General features: G+C 35.8%; 1 protein-coding gene across 8 annotated transcripts in view; it reads left to right on the forward strand.

The window, feature by feature from the left end:
* The first annotated feature begins 51 nt into the window (after nucleotides 1–51).
* The window catches only part of si:dkey-97m3.1 (fatty acyl-CoA reductase 1), a 95,673-nt gene continuing 78,206 nt past the window's right edge, over nucleotides 52–17,518 (forward strand). For 5 of the 8 annotated variants that reach the window (XR_010895656.1, XR_010895657.1, XR_010895654.1 and 2 more), the window contains exon 1: nucleotides 52–1,015. The gene's annotated coding sequence lies outside the window, so the exon portion shown is untranslated. Of the gene's footprint in view, nucleotides 1,016–4,639; nucleotides 4,775–11,356; nucleotides 11,376–16,505; nucleotides 16,601–17,518 lie in introns of those variants that run through there. The other 3 variants (XM_067391492.1, XM_067391494.1, XM_067391493.1) reach the window with 3 other exon arrangements.

A 17,518-nucleotide genomic window follows, 5' to 3' on the forward strand; every position in this document is an offset into this window, starting at 1 on the left:
TCATTGATATTTGGGTCAAACTCCATTTAGCCAACTGACTTGTTCAGAAATGCACTTTTCCAAAATTGGTCCTTCTTGACTATCAGAAAAACAGATTTGTTTTTTTTGGTCTTTACTTTGTATAAATGCTGTGCCATTGTGCCTTTTCCACTTTTAACCAATTTCAAGAGGTTCCATACAATGGTGTGAATTTTTAAAGAGATTAAAGAAGTTTTATTTATGGGTAGATTTGTCATATTCCAAATTATTTGCCAATTCGTGTAGGGTTTAATTTTGTGATTTTCTTGATTGTAATTGAAACTACACAACTCAAATATGTGAAATGCTCCTCTAATTTTTGTAGTCAATTTATTTTTAGAACAAAATCAGTTACAAGTCATAAATTTTAATACAAAACACTGAGCATTTGTAATGTTTCTCTGACACAGATGTGTACACAGATGCTTTCTGCATATGTTCATATGTTTGTGTATATATAAGCCATATTGTAATTTGTCCCTTATTCTGGTTTGATTCTGCTAGATTTAGAATTTAATCTTAAAATTGACTTATGCATTGTGTGGATTTATCTTAAATTCTCTCAACTTGTCTGTCACTTGTAAAAAAAAAAGGTTAGTTTTTAGATCATTTGTCTCAATTCCTCAGTTTTCTATATGTAGACACTTGCGGCAATGTTTGCCAGTGATGTAATATAATAAGCAGTGTCGAAATGAGCTTACTGTAAATGTGCAAGCACTTTATTTTCATAAATAGATTTGACGGATCCACTTGAACTTTGGGGTGTTTGTCACACTGATTGGTCAGTTTTCATCTGTTTTAACAGCAGATAAGATTCATGTTACTCTCTTGAGGTCTGTGGGCTTTTATTGGCCAGTTTTTAATGGTTTTTCAGTGTAACTAGAGTAAGTTCAATGTTAGTTTCTAGTAGTTTTTGCAACCGAATACTGGCAGTGAAGTGGATGAACGACTACATTGTGGGTTCCTGTTCCCTGGATTGAATCATCTGGACTGAGAGGTAAGTCTGTTTTGCTTTGGATATATCTTATCAAAATTGGTACAGCTGTGTATTTTTGCTATGTTTATCCAGACCCAAGCATTACAACTCTATTACAACTCTTTGAATGGACATTTTTTTAATATTGCAAATTGAAGTTTAAGTTTACAGCTAAACTATATTCAGGTCCTTCTGTTGGCTGGTGCGTTTTCATTCATTGTTCACAGACATTTTGATGTAGTTCGATCCACAATTTTTTAAAATCCATGGTTGATGTGGGCTACCTGATGTAATACATTTAGAGTTACAATTTCAGAATATTTTTGCCAATAAATTTTTCCCACACTAGATTTGTCGTATTTTCTTGTCCTGTACTTGTTTTCTCTTTGTAGTGTTTGGGGGGAATATAAATTCCCAGAGAAGCAGAAGAATTTGAATGCTTTTAATTGCAAAAGGAGCTTTTAAAGTAGAGTACTGTCTGACTGCTTCCGGTAATCCTGAGAGAGTGTTTCGGTTAATCTAATTAATCATTAGGTGAATTAAATTTAAACTCTTGACAGAAATTAGATCTTTGAAGCAAGGCACTGTATCATGTTTAACAGTAAATGGCCATATGAGGGCGCCAGGAGTAGGCTGTATGATAAATAAAACCTGGTCCCTGGATATGGGTCAGGTCAATATCTACACAACATAAACTAGTTTATTTGGTTATACTTTTTTAAAACAACCCAATATGGGTTAAAAATAGATAAACCCAGCGACTGGGTTGTTTTAACTCTGCAGTTGGGTTAAATGTTTGCCCAACGTGATGGGTGGTTTTATTTAACCCAACTATTGTTTAAAAATTAGTATATGGCTGGCTTAAAATGAACCCCAGATATCTAACATTTAACCCAATCGCTGGGTTTGTCCATTTTCAATCCAACTTGGGTTGTTTTTAACCCAGTGCCCTCATGTATTACCAGATGCAACCTTGCATAATTATGCCAAATATGTTAATTGTAGAATGCTTTATGTTCAAACAAGCTTTAACTATGTATTCTTTAAAATGACGAGATGTTTTAGGTAACTAGGCTGAAGGTGTAGTCAAAATATTGGTGTGAATATTACTGAGATCATGTTGCTCTGCTATAATTACACCTCGAGTAAACGCATGGACAGACTGCTTGAGCGGTTCATGAGGTTCATTGTATGTGGGTTAAATGTGCAGGCCTATAGAACACGACAGAAACACGAAACTGTGTATTCCCAGAAACTATGACTCCCTGGAATAAAGCATTATATAGTTGTACAGGACGTGGCTGGGCTTGCAGTAACAGGCCTGTACTAGTATGGAGGTCAGATATCTTGGTTTTTGTCTACTCGGTGAGCCCAGCAAGGGTGTTTCCCTTAAGTTTAACAGTGCATGCATGTTCTTGGGCTTTCTGTAGAAGATGGTCCAGAAATAAACGCCCTCATTCTGAACCACAGATGACCTTGGCTGTGCATTGAAGAAACGTTATTCTCGGACTGTCTGACATTAGATGAGCGTAGAAAAAGTACCAGACGAGATAAGCTAAGAAACTGATGTTCCGATAACGTCGTGGGAACAGTGATTTGCTATGTTTTTAAAACATTATAGTGCCATGGTTACAAAGATAGCCTATCTAAAAGGTTAAATAACCTATTTTTTCCTCACAATGTATGACTTGTATTCCAAGAACCATGACGTTCTAAGAACGTTTCTCAACGTCATGAGCTCGCATATCAACTAACCTATAGCGTGTTATAGGAACGTTCTACAAACGTCATTTAAAGAATGTTTTAACAACATTTGTATAACCTTTACAAAACAGTGAAAGTTGTGGGATATTGTTCCGTGTTAGCTGGGAAACATGCATAAGGACTCAAAGAGTCATTACACTAATAAAAAAAATAAAATTGTATAAATAAAAGAAACAATTTGTAGTGTTTAATAAAAAAAAAATACTTTAAATTTTAATTAAACGTGTTACTTGCCATTTCGTTAATATTAGTAAAAAATTCACTAACAATTTCTGAGTGAAACTTCTTTCAAAGTGAATCCCACACCAATTTTTAGTTTCCAGAGTAGTTTTGCACATTTGCTTTACACTTCTAAAAACAAAGGTTCCAAAGGAGGCTGAAGAACATTTTAAAATTCTATAGAACCTTTGTGCCGTGAAATGGTTCTGTGTTTTACCATCAATGCCAATAATGAACCTTTATGTTTAAGAGTGTAAGTTCTAAATTCTATTTTGGCTTGATCGCGACGGTAAAAACTAAACACTAGCACACATTTAACGACTAGCTGAAACATTCTAAGACTGGGCTCAACACACAGCGATTGTTTCCTGCGACTGAAGCAGATTTAAATACTTACACATGACATGGAATTTGAACACCGACTGTAATCGCAACTGGCTCTGACTGGACGCGTTTGAGGTTTGAGCGCGATCAGTCAGTATCAATTTACATTCATAATCGGCCTTACAATCGTTAATAAGTGTGTGCGCGGCTTAAGATGACATCCTATTAAATAGAGGCAGTAGCCTATTGTGCGAGTATATTTTCAGAGGACAGGTGTGGTATATTAGTCAGTTTCTATTGTCATAGAAATGATTCAGTCAACTTTGTAGGCTACTACATGATGTGTCTATTGTCGTTACGATTTCTGGACTGGTTCTGTAAAAGAATTCTCGCCCATCCAGCTTGTTTTTCGTCATCATGTCTGGAATCCCGCTGATGATCATGTAGGTTATTTGCATAATGTTATTCCGGTAGACTAATCGCTATCTCAGATTGTTTATCTTGCTGACAGCGTAATGGAAAGAAGAAGAAAAAACAAGCGGGAAACAAATAGTTTTCAGATAAGAACAAACATGTTCTTTTGCTTCATGTGAAACATTGCAGAATGTTTCACCATCATATCTGTTAATCATTGCTCTTGAGCTTTATGAATGACTTTTATGATATGTTAACATGATTTTGAAGTTATTTAGACAGGTAAAACTTGTTTAAATCCTCAAACAGTTATCGATTGACAAGCTGAGTTATGTCTAACCTAAACGAGTAATAATAATACATAAGTGCTGTTGAGTACTTGATATGAATTATTTAGTGTAGAAGAATCCATCAAAGCATTATAGACAGTCTTTAGGTGTTTAGCCCTTCAATAGCTATATATTTTTTTTCAGTAATGAAAGACACTTCTATTGTCTAATTTTCTCTAGCAGTGGCTTTATGTGGATTCAAACAGCTAGAAAAAGCATTAAAATCGACAAGACTCAATTAGAAGCCTACTGTGAAGAAAATTGACTTTGCAAAAGGCTACAGTAGTAAGCAAGCATCCATCCATGTGTCTTAAAACATTTACAGAATCACATTTTAAGAATCTTTTATAGAGATTTTTTTTTCTTTTCTTTTTTCTAAGTTGCATTTTATTACGTTGAATCTGGTTAATAGCCCATGAAGCTGATAAATAGTACAACCTAACAATCCAGACTAGTCCTGAATAAGGGACTGCAAACCAGACGCTTTTAGTTTTACTGTAGTAAGTGTATTGAGTGTGTGTTTGGAGTCACACCCAGTTCTCTCTCTCTCACACACACACACACACACACACACACACACACACATAACCACACGCGCGCTTCTTTCTCCATCAGCGCTGCGCCAGAGGCGCGTTCACTGCAGCTCTGTAGAGCGCGCGCACACAAGAGAGAGGAGGGGACGCGCTGCTGCGGCTCGGAACATCTTCACCCGGCGTGATTCATGTTCAAGGTAAGGCGAGATATTCTGCTTTCTTCTGTTTCGGAGCAAACTAGCTTGACTTTTTAATCCCGGATGTACCGTTATAAAAGAAAACGCGTCGCGGTTTGTTGATGCATCCTTGAGGAAGAGAATGTGCTCAGCGTGTTTAATCATGACGGTCTGGATGCTTACACATGAGGCTTGAAAACGGATTTAGGGTGTTTTGGATTCTTCTGAATCTGGATTCTTGAGGAGTGAAGGATGTACAGTCTGTTAATCAATCTATCGACCCGGAGCAGCTCCCAAACCTCCTGTATACAGGACGCGTTCTTGATGCGTTCCGTCTGCGGTGCGTCAGACGTACTGCTGTGTTCTAAAATGGATTGTCAAGAAGTACAACTTTGAAAATCAAAGCGTTTACTTTTAGCTGATTTTGAATTCCCGAACGCGTCCTGTGTGCGCGTGCGACGCGGCTCTGTCGGCGGACGCTGCTGAAACGGACGCGTCACGCCGCTGTCACTAAATAATCATAGTAACTGGTTAAGGTTAAAGTACTATTTCTTTTTGTGGTTGTCACATCATTGTTTAAATGCGAGCTTCTGTGGCGGGTGAAGCAGAAAGAGGAGGAGCGCCAAAGCTTCAGTTCGAATGTTACAGTGTAGCGCTATGATTCTTGAACTCTTGAGGTTTGGCGCGTTCGAATCATTCTTGCTACATTGTTGCACTTGAGGATGGGATCTTTTCCGGGTTATATTTCATCCCAGAATCAAAAGTAAAAGTTCTGTTTTGTGTTAAAAAATAAAGTAAAAAATCTTCTCAAACGCACTTAAGTGCCAAATAACATTTTTTACGCCAATTATAATTTCCTATTTTTTATTTGTGGTTTTGGGGTGGAAAATGTGATCTGGACATGTTTTTTTTAAAGGTTCACCGAATTCTACTGTTACAGTAAATTACACTAATACGCTCCAGTTGATGCCTGAAGGGACATTTGTGTGCAGCAGCAGCAGTAATAACATTAAACAGGCTGTTCAATATTCAACAGACCATATACAACATACACTCTATATATAGAGAGAGAGAGAAGAGAGAGAGAGCTCGGCTACAGTAGAATGTAAGGAGACATGCCAGCATGTTCATACAGTCACAGCATGTGCCTAAAGCTTTGCTTTGACTTACAGAGCGGCAATAAATATGACAACTACTCGCTTATCTGGACCTTGATACTGATACGGCAAGAGACAGACAGATAGACAGGGCCATCTGCACACAGATAGAGACTGTTTTTATCCAACATGCCTGTTGCTTTTGTCATTGAGAATCAGTTTCTTACAATCAGTGCCTGTGATTCATAACAAATTCAGTCAGAAATGTATGCAGGAGTGAGATGATGTGTATTGCATGGAGCGAGTTTTAAAGTAATAATTTATCTGTGCTCTTCTGTTTACTGGCGTGAGGACGGGGCAACTGTCACTCACATGAGATCCACCAATAGCAAACCACAACCATCCAATCAATTAATCAAGTCCCACACTACATTTGTTCTTGTTTGCAAAGCCATTTCACTCCGATGTATGTCTTAATAGGGAAGAAAAGACTGTCACAACTTCTTTCATGCTGGCTTTAAACTAGGCCTTGATGAATCCTCATTGTCAACTGATCTATCCTATCTATGACCTTTAGTTTGATCTGTGTTCTCCAGCCGTTTACTTTTCCCTGATCCGACTCCAACAGTGTATCAGCAGTGCTCAGAACAGAGACCTCAAGGCGAGGATGTTGAGATTAGCTCTGGCTTGATGATCAGCAGGCCTTCATGGGTCACACTGAGAGCGAGTGGGGGGGTGAATGGAGGAAGTACGGACCACCAGTGTATTTACACTTAAGAATCTGTGGTATTTACTGATAAAACAGACACGGAATTAAACACAGCAGATATGAATCTCGCATCTTTCACCATCTGTAGTCGTGTTGACACTGTGAAGATGGTGTTGTGTGATGTGTTGCTTCTTATAAGTAAGGTGACAGGAGCAAAGCAGATCAGATTTAGCATTCATTTACATACACTCAAAGCCTGAAACCTAAACTTGAACCAGGGTTATTATAGTTAACTAAAACTAAAGCAATCAAAAAATGAATGGAAATAAAATAAAATATAAGACAAGCATATAGAGAGATTTTTTTTAAGTTGAGATGAAAACTGAAATACACTCTTAAAAATAAGGTTCCAAAGGTTAGTTTTTGCAGTGATGCCATAGAACCTTTTTTTTTCTTTGTGTGAAGAACATTCTAAAGATTTAAAGAAGCTTTTTTTATAAAGTACCTTTTAGGGAATAGAAAGATTCTGTGGATGTTAAAGGAACACTCCCCTTTTTTTGAAAATAGGCTCATTTTCCAACTCCCCTAGAGTTAAACAGTTGAGTTTTACCGTTTTCGAATCCATTCAGCCGATCTCCGGTTCTGGCGGTACCACTTTTAGCATAGCTTAGCATAGTTCATTGAATCTGATTAGACCGTTAGCATCGCGCTTAAAAATGACCAAAGAGTTTTGATATTCTTCCTATTTAAAACTTGACTCTTCTGTAGTTAAATCGTGTACTAAGACCGGCAGAAAATAAAAAGTTGTGATTTTCTAGGCTGATATGGCTAGGAACTATACTCTCATTCAGGCGTAATAATCAAGGAACTTTGCTGCCGTATCATGGCTGCAGCAGTGCAATGATATTACGCAGCACCTGTGAGCCCCTGCTTGCACAGGGAACGTGCCTTGCAACCATGGAGACGTTTGTGAGAGACGCTGCGTAATATCATTGCACTGCTGCAGCCATGATACGGCAGCAAAGTTCCTTGATTATTACGCCTGAATGAGAGTATAGTTCCTAGCCATATCAGCCTAGAAAATCGCAACTTTTTATTTTCTGCCGGTCTTAGTACACGATTTAACTACAGAAGAGTCAAGTTTTAAATAGGAAGAATATCAAAACTCTTTGGTCATTTTTAAGCGCGATGCTAACGGTCTAATCAGATTCAATGAACTATGCTAAGCTATGCTAAAAGTGGTACCGCCAGAACCGGAGATCGGCTGAATGGATTCGAAAACGGTAAAACTCAACTGTTTAACTCTAGGGGAGTTGGAAAATGAGCCTATTTTCAAAAAAAGGGGAGTGTTCCTTTAAAGGTTCTTCATGGAACCATATATTCTGATAAAGGACTGTTTTTTATTTTTTAGTGTATAATTACACTATTATTAGCGATGATGTAAATCTTCTATATTTACATCACACAGTCCTCCTGTTCTCTTTTTACTCATAATAGATTTTGTAGTCATTTTACTGGTGTATTTCCCTCTGGACTGGACTATAATTAATGTGACTTGGAGCTGCTATTTATACTACAGGCCTAATTAGCCAGAACCACGTTTGAAAGAACAGCTAGACTAGCAACAATCCATTCCTGCCCTATTAAACAGGTGAATTATTGATTTATTTATAGAAAGTTGCCTTTTTTTTTTTTTTCATTTTATTTTGTGGTTGATAAGGTTCTGTACAGTAGGTGGGTATTTTTGGGTGGCTGGGCGTTGCTTTGTTTTTGCTGTCTCAAGTGTTTGTGATATTTTGGTTTCAGATATGTCTCAGGCCCTTTCTTCAGTGTAAGTTTATGGGATTTTTTCCTCACCTGCTTTATTATCCACGAGGCTAAAATCACAAGTCAAATTGGTTAAAGTACAAAACTAATAAAAACTGGATGAGTCAGTAGTTTAACACTAACTATGAGCAATAGTGACACCACAACTAATTGTCATAACAATTTTTCCCCTTACCTTTTATATTTTCTCCACCTGAACCATATACATGTGTATGTGTTTATGTATATGTATATGCATATACACACATAATAGTGCTGTCAAACGATTAATCGTGATTAATCGCATCCAAAATAATGTTTGTTTACATGTGTGTGTATTGTGTACATTTATTTATAAATACACACACACACATGCATGCATATATTTAACAAAAATGTATTATATTTATATATAAAATATTTGTTTATATACCTAATATAAATTATATATCCAAAATAAACCATAATATTAAAATTAATAATAAAAATGAATAATATTTATAATAATAATAATATTTAAATGATTAAAAGGATCAAGCTGCTTAAGAAACATGCTTGGATTCATGGTGTGAGGAAATAAAAAATAAAAGAAAGGAGAAAATGAAAACACAAGTAGTGCATACAGTATAAGCAAGAAGAGCAACCATAAACATAACAACAGCTTAAAAATAATACAGTAATAAATAAAACCGTAATAAATGAATAAATAAAATAAATGACTTTTTTTAAAACTGAAAATGCTTAGCAAAGCAAGTTTTTGTGAGTGTCCCGTAATCCAGAGCCCCAACAGAAAAATGTTACTCGAATGAAAGTGATGAATGGGTATGTTTTTATGTATCCATAACCTCAAACAGTCACACCCACTCTTCTGTTTGTGTCCCAGTTTTCCAGCGTCGCCTTTAGTGTCAGATAGTGCTAAAATGTTTCAGGAATGAATGATTTCGACTCAGGTGATTTACAAGAACATGCATGCTTTCACTTCTGTAACTTGAGGACAGGTCAGGCTTTCTCATACGTACGTCATCCGCTTGTCTGTAACCTCAGGTGACGGTGTGTCTTTGGAAGCTCCTTGTTTGTTTGACTTTCATGTCTTGAGGCATCTTGAACAGCTACATTCTCTGATGAGGGATGTTGTGCAGCTTCTTTTGACATGTCGTGAAGTTGGTTTCTTTTTAAGAAAGGATTTATGTGACCGTTCCTAACTGTGCTTTCAGTTTAGTGCACGTTTTTTTTAGTAAATGCATTTTTTTCTAATAAATGCAAGTGTTTCATAATATTGTCACAATATTTCTCATTTAAATAATTCACGCCCAAAGGCATGTGTAAAATCCAGGAGCAGGGCCTAGTTGAGTTAGTAGTAGTGTGGGTTACTTTATCACTGTTGCTGCCGGATGAGTTTTGAGTAGCAGTTGGGCAGGTTTTGTTGTAAAAGTACTAGTTAGTAGCGAGTGAGTTGAAACTCCCGTGCTGCGTCCCAATTCGCCTACTTATACTACGTCCTAAAAGTAGGTACTCTTTTTGTAAAGAAAAAGTACATAATTTTGAGTGTGTAGTAGAAGAGTATGCAAGTTTTGGGACATACTACCTCGTCATAACTGCGTCTTTAACGGACGTTCTGTTGCTTAAGTTACTCAACCTGTAACTGTTTAAACTACCGTGTCAATCATCATGTCACAGTTAAAATCCTCCACATTTAAATTAAATTTATTTTCCTACCGTTTCGGAGAGAAATGTAGTCGCACGTTGATCTGCCAGTCATGGGTCTTTCATGCAGAGAACTCTCCTCATCTTTGCATAATGATGCATTTAAAAGTTAATGACCAAACACATCGTTATAAAAGTTCACAATGCTGTTGCAGATGAAATATAATGTGGATAACATTTAATAAATATCTTTTTGTCAGGTTAGACACTGCTTATTAATCATTCAAGCCCCTTTATCTTAACCGTCATACCTCGCACGTCCGTCATGTTTGTAGTTTTTAAACACTTTTTATTCGTATTTGTAGTTCTAATCGAATCCTCGTCCACAGCGCAATGTGTTATGGGCAATATTAGCCGTTAGAAGTGTACACGGATCTGCACTTCGAATTCTAACCGGAAAAAGTACACCATCCGGGTATCTTTGGAATACTCATTTCAACATACTACGATTTGGGACATACTAATTCTTTTTTCGAATACTATTTAGGATGCATAGTATGCGAATTGGGACGCAGCACCGGTTATGGTAAGGGGCGGGACATTTGTTGGTTCTTCTATGACATCACTGTGAAAAATTCCTTTTGGAACCTTTATTTATACCTTGACTGTATGATTGACAGTAACAGTGACATTTGCATCGTATTGTGCTAGAATTTAGAGTGCATTCTTCTAATGAGATGCCATTATTGGCCATCTCTGAATGTACATTGAGCAGCAGTGAGTGTTAGAGTGATGCATTAGCTAATGATGTTGTTAGCAATCTGCTCTCGCTGCCCCCAGAGGATATTTAACTGATGTAGGGCAAATCAATCAACACACACGCACACACTGCAATGCTGTAAAGTGACTAATGGCAGCAAGTCAACATATAAGTAGTATAAGTTAATCGAAATGAAAACTGAATATGTTTGTATTGAAATATAAGATATTATTTCTCTGAATCAAATCCATTGCTTTCTGCTTATGTTTTCCCTCCAAAATAATCCTGGAGAATGTCTTTGAGGACCTGGCTAAAGTAATTAATTCTATAAAATTCTAAAATTCTATTTGTGGTTCATTTGCTGAAACATTATCATATTGTGATAAAACAAATGAATATTATTTCCATCTTTAGTGGTATTTCTCATACCATACATTCAGGCACGTGTGATGATGGCATGAAAGTGTGTTATCTAACAGCTGATCTCAGGTCAGTCTCGGTCGCTCCGCAGGTGTCGGGATTCTCCCTCAGGCTGAAATCTTCCCAACTGGTGTCACAGGCTCATGAGAGATTCACGTTTATTTCCCCTTCACCAGATTCAGACAGGTAGTGGAGAATTGTTCACATTTTTCTCCTGTGCATCTTGCATTACCTTCCTCTCCTGCTTGCTTTTTGTTTCGTTTGTGTTCACTGCTGTTCAAAAGTTTGTTGTCAGTAAGATTTTTAAATGTTTGTGAAATAAGTCACTTATGATCAGTCAGGCTGCATTTATTTGATCAAAAATACAGTAAAAATGTTAAAACATTATTACAATATAAAATATTTTTTTCTATTTGAAATGTTAAAATGTAATTTATTCCTGTGATCAAAGCTGAATTTTCAGCATCATTATTCAGTGTCACATGATCCTTCAGAAATCATTCTAATATGATGATTTGCTGCTCAAGAAACATTTCTTATTTTTATCAATGTTGAAAACAGTTGTGCTGCTTCATATTTTCGTGCAAACTTTTTTTTTTCAGGATACTTCGATTAATAGAAAATGAACAGCATTTATTTGAAACATTATAAACTTTTGATTTAATGCAGTTTAATGCATCCTTGCTGAATAAAAGTAGGCTATTAATTTCTTTCAAAACATTTATTTACATGTCAAACACACAAATCTCCCTAAAGGTTTGACATCTCAAGCATCAGTGACATGTGGACAAGTGTCTTTCCCGTATACATCCAACAACTTATCACTGTGATGATAAAATTTAACCTGTATTGACCTCGTAACATTCCTCTAAAACTGTAATCGGTAATCCGTGCGGATCTCAACAGATCTGAAATCCTCTTCCTGTTTGGGTAGATTGTTTCCTGTGGTTTGATGCTTGTTTTGTACGCAGTGTCCTTTATAACCCCAGACGGGCAGCGCTGAGCTGTTGGCCGGTGAGAGTGATTGTGTGTTGGGTTGCATCGTGTTTGTTTCTTCATTCTTGGAAGAGATGCAGAAACAGACGCCCATCTGCAGATAAAGTTGCTTTCGCCGGCACTTCCCGTAATTCAAGCCCAAATAAAAGCAGTCTGTTGTGGTGTATTGTATCAGGACTGTATCAGATCGCCGCTGGAATAGCTCTGAAGTTGTGCATAATAAATCGCACCGGTGTAGCTGACATGTGTTTGTGTGAAAGCTAAGGTCGTGTTCATATGTGTTAAAGAGGACCTAATGTGCTTTTTGACATGTTCAGCTCTCTTTAGTGTTTAATGTTGCTGTTTGAGCATGAAAAATGTTACAAAGTCCCTCCAGCAGGAGTTATTCTCTATATCTGTGTCACTGTTTCTGAAACGCCTCTATTGCAGTCTTGAGTTTTCTTCTGGGAATGAACACGTCACAATATTCCTCTTTTAAATAATTCCTGCCCCTTTATTTTTTTCACAACACACTGATCCAGACAACCAATCAGAGCACACTGTGCTTTTCAGAAGGAGGGGCTTCATAGAGACGGAAACTAAACAAACTGCAACAATGTCAAATATTTCAAAGCATGAAAATGTCCAAAAACAAAATTAGGACTTTAAGAGAGGGCATAATATGTCCTCTTTAAAGGTGCCCTAGAATTAAAAATTGAATTTACCTTGGCATAGTTAAATAACAAGAGTTCAGTACATGGAAAAAACATACATTGAGTTTCAAACTCCATTGTTTCCTCCTCCTTATGTAAATCTCATTTGTTTAAAAGACCTCCGACGAACAGGCGAATCTCAACATAACACCGACTGTTACGTAACAGTCGGGATCATTAATATGTACGCCCCAAATATTTGCATATGCCAGCTCATGTTCACGGCATTATGAAAGTCATTAGACAAAGGCAGCCAGTATGTCTGGATCTGCACAGCTGAATCATCAGTCTAGGTAAGCAAGCAAGAACAATAACTGAGCGATAATAACTGACATGTTCCATGATATCATAATATTTTTAGTCATATTTGTAAATTGTCTTTCTAAATGTTTCGTTAGCATGTTGCTAATGTACTTTTAAATGTGGTTAAAGTTAACATTGTTTATTACTGTATTCACGGAGACAAGAGCCGTCATTATTTTCATTATTAAACACTTGCAGTCTGTATAATTCATAAACGACTTCATTCTTTATAAATCTCTCCAACAGTGTGTAATGTTAGCTTTAGCCACGGAGCACTATCAAACTCATTCAGAATCCAATGTAAACATCCAAATAAATACTATACTCACATGATCCGAAGCATGCATGCAGCATACATGACGAACACTTTGTAAAGATCCATTTGAGGGTTATATTATCTGTGTGAACTTTGTAAATACACTGCAGTTAAAAAAATTAATAAAAAAAAATCTGTGGGGTATTTTGAGCTGAAACTTCACAGACACATTCAGGGGATGAATGTGTCTGTGAAGACTTAGACTTATATTACATCTTGTAAAAAAACATTCGATGGCACCTTTTAAGGGTCGATGGGTTGCCTGTTTGCTCTCTGCACAGTTATAAACCTCTGAAACTACTGAAACCAGAGCTCTGTGTGTGTGTCCGGATTGAAGAATTGGCTTCCTTTCAAATGCACAAAGTAGAATTTGAATTGAATTGGCCACATGCCCAACAGGATGTTGAATTGGAATGACAGGAAAGTGATTTTACTGCATTGCAATGCAAAGCATTTTAACAAAATCATGCAAAGGTTTAGCAACAAAACACAAGTGCATTATTAATTTTGAATGGAGTCAAAATGAAGTTTTGCAGAATATTAAAACACTGTAAATAAGTTGTAAATATAACAGATTATTGAAATACGTTTTATAAGAAAATTCTATTTAAGTATTTCTACTTCAAAATTTAATGTTAAATTCAACGTGTTGCTTGCCATTTCTTTGTAATTATTTGTGAAATTTACTAGCAATTTCTGAAGTAAATCCTACTTTGAAAGTGTTATTTTATTTTGAATTAGCTTTTATCTTTATATTTTTAGTTTTCATGTTAATTTTAGTAAACTTTTTAGTAATTCCGTTATATGATTTTGTCAATATTGCTATTTAGGTTTCATTTATTATTTTCAGTTTTAGTTTGTTATTATTTATTTACAGTTAATAGTTTTAGAGCTTCAACTTAAACTTATTTAATTTTATTGCCAAGGCAACATTTATAATTTTCATGTAGTTTGTTTTTCAACTAATGTTATTTTATTTCAGCTTTATTTCATTTAACAATTTTTTTTTTTAAGTTTTGTTCACGATAGTTATGGAAGCTTGTTTCCCCCACTGAATAAAAATTAAAAAAGGTCATTGTGACTTTTTATCTCACAATTCTAACTTTTTTTTTTTTCTCAGTTTTGTTATAAAGTTATAAAGTTATAAAGTTGAAATTCTGAGGAAAAAGTCAGTATTTTTTTTCTCTCAGAATTAGATTTTATAAAAAAAAAGCTGAGAAAAGTCTTTTTCTGAGAAAAAAAGGTCTTTATAACACACAGTTGCAACTTTATATCTTGCTGTTCTGAAAGAAAAAAAAAAGAATTTTGAGATAAAAAGTTGCAATTATCTTTTATTTTTTTTTAATTCCGTGTCGGAAACAAGCTTCCATAGTAACGCTGCTTTGAAACAAGTGTTTTTGTGATTATGTGTGATTTTGTGTGTGTGAATCAGATCATGAGGAAATCACTTTTTGTGAGGTACAAACTAACAGTTTTAGGAAACCCTTTCCTTTTTTTAGCCTCTCGGTGATACTGAAAGCTGCCAAACATACATTTGTTTACAGCTCTTAAAAATAGTCACTTATTCAAAGACGGTGCAAACTCAAGACACAGAGACGCTCCACCTCAAACATCAGAGCTCTTTGTGCTGGTCGTGTTTCTGAGCCCGGTCTGCATCCGTGCAGGAAAGAGGATGTTTTGTTTACTCATGTTCAAAGAGGCTTCATGCTCTTTAGGTCAGTTGAGGAAGCCATTCTCTGATGTTTTATACCTGTAGACCTTTAGAAATTGTTAGGAGGAACTGATATACTTCTACTAGTTCCAAAAATCATTAAAAACAGATGAAGCTGTTATTCAAAACATGAACTTCTCCGTAAAAACACAGAAGTAAATGTGCATGAGTGAATTTTAAATCTATTCAGCTCTATATACACACTAGTGCTCGACCGAGAGCCGGGTGACCAGTGGCCAATATAAAAGAAATCAATAAACTTATTCATCAAGGATGCATTCAATTGATCAAAAGTGACAGTAAAGACATTTATAATGTGACAAAATATTTCTATTTCAAATAAATGCTGTTCTTTTGAATTTTGTATTCATCAAAGAATCCTGAAAAAAATAAAGGCTGTGTTCAGACTGCAGGTGAATCAGATTTGTTTCTCAAATCAGATCTTTTCGGGCAGACTGTCCACACTGTTAATTGCAACTGATCAAATAAGATTTGTGTGTCCAGACATAACTAGGATAGGTTGCTTTGGGACGTATGTGACGAGGCTTTCCAAACGGATGCAGGAGCATCATCTCGCTCTGGAAATAAGCACCTTGTTGAGTTTCCAGTGCACAGGAAAATGGCGTATTAATACTGTATGAATACTTCTGGCATTTCCATCAACAGTTTTGACATTATTGTTGTGTGTTTCATTAAAAGTGATGCAGAAGACAGCTGTCCAGACTTTCAAAAACACATCTGGGTAAAATATGGATATGCAAAAAATCAGATTTTTGAACATAGCCAAAATGTGTCATGGTTTCTACAAAGATATGAATTAGCACAACTGTTTTCAACATTGATAATAATAAGAAATGTTTCTTGAGCAGCAAATCATCATATTAGAATGATTTCTGAAGGATCATGTGACACTGAAGACTGGAGTAATGATGCTGAAAATACAGCTTTGATCACAGGAATAAATTATGTTTTAAAAGATATTAAAATAGAAAAAATTATTTGATATTGTAAAAATATTTTTAAATTTTTACTGTATTTTTTTTTTTTTTTTTGATCAAATAAATGCAGCCTCGGTGAGCATAAGAGACTTATTTCAGAAAACATTTAAAAATCTTACTGACACCAAACTTTTGAACAGCAGTGAAACAAAAAGCAAGCAGGAGAGGAAGGTAATGCAAGGATGCACAGAAGAAAAATGTGAACAATTCTCCACTACTGGTCTGAATCTGGTGAAGGGGAAATAAACGTGAATCTCTCATGAGCCTGTGACACCAGTTGAGAAGATTTTAGCCTGAGGGAGAATCCCGACACCTGCGGAGTGACCGAGACTGACCTGAGATCAGCTGTTAGATAACACACTTTCATGCCATCATCACACGTGCCTGAATGTATGGTATGAGAAATACCACTAAAGATGGAAGCTCTTTGTACAATTAAATTCATTGACCTTCTAAAATAACCAGAGATAAATGGCTATCTGAGACAGATTGCTTGTTGCTCTGTCATATATCAGTCTTAGAGAGTGAGTGTCAGATTCATTCACAGTGTTTTCAAGTGTTCCTTCTTCCTCATTCCCATCAGTCGTATTCCAAGTGTCCCGCCCTTTCTTCCTCGCTCTCTCTGTCCGTTCAGAATGAGGGTGGGGCGTTTGTGAAGGGCGGCTCACAGGAGATCAGAGCACAGATGAGAATGTTTCTGAACTGTAGACTTGGACAGATCCGCAGCCGCTAGACCGGGCTGGACGAGTGTATAAGTGATGTAATAGCTGGCAGAAGATGTAGTGAGTCATATTTCGTTGCCACGGGGCTTGATTTACTGCACCCTCTTAAAGCCGGAAGGACCGGAGGAATAGAGTGCAACAGAGTTGCATACTGTTGTTTCTGAATAGAGTGATTTTAAATGGATGTTTATTTCTTTTTTCTATTTGTCATTCCAATTTTTTGTTTTTAATTTAGATTAATTATATAATTTTAATATATAATTTCTATGTAATACAAATATATTCTAATAAACACATTATATACAAATTATAAAATTAAATATAAATAAAAAAAATAAAAATTGAATTTATATATTTATGTGTGTGTATATATATTTATATATGTGTGTGTGTGGGTGTGGGTGTATATAAATATATATACAGGTAGTATGTATGAATTCTTTTATATAATTTTAATATGTAATATATAATTTCTAAGTAATACAAATATATTCTAAACATTCTAAACATATATATATATATATATATATATATATATATATATATATATATACACACACACAAAAAAGTAATATAAACATAAATCTATCT

This window comes from Chanodichthys erythropterus, chromosome 8 (genome assembly GCF_024489055.1).
Source record: "Chanodichthys erythropterus isolate Z2021 chromosome 8, ASM2448905v1, whole genome shotgun sequence".
Lineage (NCBI taxonomy): Eukaryota > Metazoa > Chordata > Actinopteri > Cypriniformes > Xenocyprididae > Chanodichthys > Chanodichthys erythropterus.